Source organism: Dendropsophus ebraccatus, chromosome 13, assembly GCF_027789765.1.
Source record: "Dendropsophus ebraccatus isolate aDenEbr1 chromosome 13, aDenEbr1.pat, whole genome shotgun sequence".
Classification (NCBI taxonomy): Eukaryota; Metazoa; Chordata; class Amphibia; order Anura; family Hylidae; genus Dendropsophus; species Dendropsophus ebraccatus.
In genome coordinates, this window is record NC_091466.1 from 32,452,909 (window position 1) to 32,459,462 (window position 6,554).

Consider the following 6,554-nt stretch of genomic DNA (forward strand, 5'->3'; position numbering starts at 1 on the left):
TTTGGTTGCGATTGTTGCATGTGGGTGAAACCGTGGCGGCCAATGTACAAACAATGTTGCCGATGTCATCACAACATTGCGCGTACATTGACCACTGCTGGAGGTGAGTTTCACCCAACATTTGGCGATCACACCATAGTACCTGATCTACTGTCTCAGACCTTTGCCAGGTCAGAAGAGGTTGGAATGAGGTGAGTCCGAACTGGAAGTGAGATGCTGGTAATGGTGGAAATATCTTTTCAGCTCCCCAGATAACCCCTTTTAAAATCTAGAGGCAAATTAGGGGCCCGTAACATCAGGTGGGTTTATTTGCCTCACATGGGGAAGGAGGAGCCCCCTTTACCATCAAAATAGAGGACTAGACTCTAAGAACACCTAGAGGGGTCTGGAGGAGGCGCCCTTAGATAAGTTAGCTAGGGAGCTAGAAGGCATTATCTTTCCTTTTGTCTCTCCTCTGGTTTGGTGTCTTCTCATTCTACACTATCTGACTTGGCATAAAGGCGGGCGGCTGAGAGTGGGGCAGGTACTGGGCTGCGATTGTCACATGTGGGTGAAACCAGTGGTAGCCAATGTACACATGATATTCCATCATTATGCATATATTGGCCACTACCGGTGGGACTGGTTTACCCACATGTGGTTATCACACCATAGTACATAGATCTGACTCCACCTCAGCCGCCACCTATACCAGGTCAGAAGTTGTCGGGATGAGATGTCACCAAACTGGAAGTGAGATGCCGGTGAGAGAGGAAAGGAAATGCCTGTTCAGCTCCCCAGATAACCCCCTAGAGGGCAAATGAGGCGCCATTAACATCATTGGGGTTCATTTGCCTCAAATGGGGAAAAGGAGGAGGCCCCCTATAACATCAGAAAAAGGGGGAGAAGACTCCTTTAACATCTGTAGGAGTCTGGAGGATGGTGTCTGTAGCATCCGTAGGGGCAAAATTAACATCCATCAGAACTTGACTGGCATCCTCCAATATCCGGCTGGCATCAGAAACCACCACCTCCTGATGAACCTCTAAACACCCAGGAGCAGCCGGTGAGTATTTCCCATCTGGCACCTGGAGAGTTCAGGAATAAATAGCTGCTTGTTGTAGCCCTGGGGGCCATTGACCACCAGTGATCTTACCACAGCGCTATTATCCTGAACTCTCCGCTACAGGCCTGGTAATTATCGCACCTCACAGACAACATGACGACTCACACACACACACATATTATATATATATATATATATAATATTACACATAACATGCCCTACCATAGATAGCGGCTGTGATCCTGGGACTTGCTCTGATCGCCACATTTGGGGTCGGGGAAGGATTTTTCCCCTTGAGGACAATTGACTCTTCCCTCTTCAGGGGTTTTTGCCTTCCTCAGGATCATCTCAGCCTCACAGCCCCCACAGTCATACATGTCAAATTAACTCTCCCCTATAACTTGAAATAAAAATATCTTTTTTTGCCCCGTTACATCTTTGTGTCTGTGTCTTTACGTCCAGGTAGTGTCCGGATCATTCCGCACATGGTGATACCAAGTCTGGCTGTTTTTAGTTACATTTTGTATTTGAAAAATGGAAAAAGGGGGGGTGAGTTAAATTTTAATCAAGTGGGGCAGTTTTCTTCTATATTTGTTAGTTTAACATTTTTTAAAGGGGTTTCCTATTATTGGGACAAAACTTCTGTATATGTCTAGTGACACGCTAGTAAGATTGTGTGGTGTGGGAAAAGGTGCTGAGACCACTTACTGATTGCTAGAAATGAAGGGGCAGAAGTGGCAGTAGGTTCATCCCCCCTCATAAGTAGATGCCCCCGGTAGTTAGGCAATTTCCCCATTAGGTGTGTAGGTGGGGGGGGGGGGGGGGTGTTACCTCCTATTGCATACACCAACGCATGTCACGGCACTCTTGCTTTACTTTATGACAGTCTGTCGATACCTGCTTAAACATGAGAACTACACTATGGGTGCATAAGAAGGAAAATAACAGTGGACCATGGAACACCAAGTCACATGATCAGCACAGGTGACAGTATCCATTACCGCTACACAAGAACAATACAGCCAATAATACCCGCCATAACGAGTGGTCAGAATCTTTGTACACAAGTTATCACAACTGCCGACTATATGAGAGAGTAAAGCACTGATCAGAGGATCTGGAGGATCGGTCAGCTCTCCTGAACATGTCCTGGTTTAGGAAAAACTCATATTCCCCGAAAGCAATTGTGGAGCGTCTCTTCTGAAGCGCTCTGCATTGTGTCACTCCTTTTATTCCTGCTGGAAATGTATGAATAAATGGTCGACTATTTGCTACAAAAATACATACATTTATTTTAATAAAGTTATCTTACAAAGTAATGTAACTTTATTAAAGCAATGTATTAGTAAATTAAGGGGGGTATTTTGGCGTCTTCCAGAACAACCTTTAGTGGTTTGGCAACTAAAAACCTTAAAGAGGTTATCCAGGATTGGTAAAACATGACCGTATTCCTATAGAACAGCACCACTCCTGTCCTCAGTTTGTTTATGGAATGGCAGCCCAGATCCACTGAAGTCAATGGAACTGAGTTGTAATACCACACACAACCTGAGGACACGTATGTCGCTATTTGTGGAAGAATGTTTTTCCAATCCTAGATAATTCCTTTAAAGCGAATCTGTCATCCATTGAACACCTACAGAACTAAATGACAGTGTATACACTTTGTACTGCAATGTTAAAGGGGAAACTATTACTACTGGTGATATCTCTCACCAGGGGCGTAACTAAAGGCTGATGGGTCCTGGTGCAAAAATGTTAGCTTGGAGCCCCCCATCTCACCCGATCAGGCAAAGTCGATATCTACGGTATATCCAATTACTCTAATGTGCCACCATGTTCTACATGCACTGTCACTGCCTCCACCTCAATGTACTGCACTACTTCCCCTATAAATTAAGGGACTGTACTGTTTCATTGTCTAATCATTGTAGTTCCAATCTTTGACTCTCCAGCTGAAAAAACTACAATCTCTATCATAAACTGCCAGTTTGGAACAATGGGGGTTTTAGTGCTGCAACCTGAAGAGCCACATGCTGCAAAACTACAACTCCCATAATAAACTGTCAGCAGGCACGATGAGTTTGGAACTTCTGCAAACCTGGAGAAGTCACCTGATATCACCTGCAGAGTCCTATGTAACACCACAGATAACAGTGATATCTCTGAGTACAGATAATGTAGTAGCTGTCACCTCGGGGCACCCGTACTAAATGATGTTCTACAAAATAAGAAAAGTGTCATTACAGGGATTCACCAGGTGACGTCTTCTTTGATCTGAGGCGTCACTTTCCTTTTCCTCTCCATTCCGGCCCAGACCTCTCCTGGATGATTCCTTCCAGATACGTTTCATCTTTTCAGAACCTGCGAGACAAGCATTTAGGCTCCGCACATTTATAGCAACTTCCTTCCCTTTCTCTCTCCTGTAGGCTCCCAAGTAACTGCGCTGTTTGGTCTGCCCCTGTATGTAGGATCCCCTGCTGTGCCCCCTGTATGTAGGATTCCCTGCTGTGCCCCCATGAGCTAATAATGCCCCCAGAGGTGCCCCCATGAGCTAATAATAACCCAGAGATGCCCCCATGAGCTAATAATGCCCCCAGAGGTGCCCCCCATGAACTAATAATGCCCCCAGAGGTTCCCCTATATACTAATAATGCCCCAGAGGTGTCCCTATATACTAATAATGCCCCCAGAGGTGCCCCTAGCTACTATATATGCCCCCATATGGTGCCCCGATATACTATTAATACCCCCAGGGTGCCCCGATAACTAATAATGCCCCCAGAGACCCCCGATGACTAACCCCCCAGAGGTGCCCTTATGAGCTAATAAACGCCCCCAGAGGTCCCTTCATATACTAACATTGCCCCCAGAGGGTGCCCCCATATACTAATAATGCCCCCAGAGGTGCCCAAATATACTAATAATAATGCCCAGAGGTGCCCCCATATACTAATATGCCCCCAGAGGTGCCCCCATATACTAAAAATGCCCCCAGAGGTGCCCCCATGAACTAATAATTCCCCCAGAGGTGCCCCCTATGAACTAATAATGCCCCCCGAGGTGCCCCCTATGAACTATATAATGCCCCCAGAGGTGCCCCAAATACTAATAATCCCCAGAGGTGCCCCCATTAACTAAAAATGCCCCAGAGGTGCCCCATGAACTAATAATGCCCCCAGAGGGTGCCCCCTATGAACTAATACATGCCCCCCAGAGGTGCCACCATATACTAATAATGCCCCCAGAGGTGCCCCATATACTAATAATGCCCCCAGAGGTGCCCCCATATACTAATAATGCCCCCAGAGGTGCCCCCATGAACTTATGCCCCCAGAGATGCCCCATATACTAATAAATGCCCCCAGAGGTGCCCTCATGAACTAATAATGCCCCCAGAAGGTGGCCCCCATATACTAATAATGCACCCCAGAGGTGCCCCCATATCTGATAATGCCCCCAGAGGTGCCCCCATGAACTAATAATGCCCCTAGAAAGGTGCCCCCTATGAACTAATAAGCCCCAAGAGGTGCCCCCATATACTAATAATGCCCCCAGAGAGGCCCCCATGAACTAATAATGCCCCCAGAGGTGCCCCCATATACTAATAATGCCCCCAGAGGTGCCCCCATGAGTTAATATTTGCCCCCAGAGGTGCCCCCATGAGCTAATAATGCCCCCAGAGGTGCCCCCATGATGCTAATAATACCCCTAGAGATGCCCCCCATGAGCTAATAATTGCCCCCAGAGGTGCCCCCATGATCTAATAATGCCCCCAGAGGTTCCCCTATATACTAATAATGCCCCCAGAGTGCCCCTATATACTATAATGCCCCCAGAGGTGCCCCCATGAGCTATTTATCCCCCATAGGTGGCCCCGAGTATACTAATAATGCCCCAGAGGTGCCCCCATGAACTAATAATATGCCCCCAGAAGGTGCCCTTATGAGCTAATACGCCCCCAGAGGTCCCTTCATATACTAACAATTTGCCCCCAGAGGTGCCCCCATATACTAATAATGCACCAGAGGTGCCCCCATATACTAATAATGCCCCAGAGATGCCTCCATGAACTAAGAATGCCCCCAGAGGGTGTCCCCATGGAACTAATGCCCCAGAGGTGCCCCATATACTAATATGCCCCCAGATGTGCCCAAATATACTAATAATGGCCCCCAGAGGTGCCCCCATATACTAATAATGCCCCCAGAGGTGCCCCCATAGAACTAATAATTCCCCAGAGGTGCCCCTATGAACTAATAATGCCCCAGAGGTGCCCCCTATGAACTAATAAATGCCCCCAGAGGTGCCCCCAAATACTAATATGCCCCCAGAGGTGCCCCCATGAACTAATAATGCCCCAGGAGGTGCCCCCATGAACTAATAATGCCCCATAGGTGGCCCCCCTATGAACTAATATGGCCCCCAGAGGTGCCCACCTATACTAATAATGCCCCCAGAGGTGCCCCATATACTAATAATGCCCCCAGAGGGGGTGCCCCTATATACTAATAGATGCCCCAGAGAGGTGCCACCATGAGCTATTTTATCCCCCATAGTGCCCCGATATACTATAATGCCCCAGACAGGTGCCCCCATGAACTAATTAAATGCCCACAGAGGGGGCCCTTATGAGCTAATAACGCCCCCAGAGGTCGCCTTCAATATACTAACATTGGCCCCAGAGGTGCCCCCATATACTAATAATTGCCCCCAGAGAGGTGCCCCCATATATTCTAATAATGCCCCCAGAGAGCCTCCATGAACTAAATAATAGCCCCAGAGGTGTCCCCCATGAAGCTAATGCCCCCAGAGTGCCCCCATATACTAATAAATGCCCCCCAGGAGGGTGCCCAAAAAAAAATTATTACTAATAATTGCCCCAGAGGTGCCGCCCAATATACTAATAAGGCCCCCAGAGGCTGGCCCCCATATACTAAAATAACCCCCAGAGGTGCCCCCATGAACGAATAATTCCCCAGAGGTGCCCCCCTATGAACTAATTGCCCCAGAGGTGCCCCCTATGAACTAATAATGCCCCCAGAGGTGCCCCCAATACAAATAATATGCCCCCAGAGGTGCCCCCATGAACTAATAATGCCCCAGAGGTGCCACCATGAACTAATAATGCCCCCAGAGGTGCCCCTATGAACTAATAATGCCCCTAGGAGGTCCCCATATACTACATTGCCCCAGAGGTGCCCCCTATACAATAATGCCCCCAGAGGTGCCCCCATATACTAATAATGCCTCCAGAGGTGCCCCCATGAGCTAATAATGCCCCCAGAGGTGCCCCCATGAACTTATGCCCCCAGAGGTGCCCCATATCTAATAATGCCCCCCAGAGTGCCCCATGAACTAATAATGCCCCCGAGGTGCCCCACATATACTAATAATGCCCCCAGAGGTGCCCCCCATGAACTAATAATGCCCCAGAGGTGCCCCCATATACTAATAATGCCCCCAGAGGTGCCCCCATGAACTATAATGCCCCAGAGGTGCCCCCATG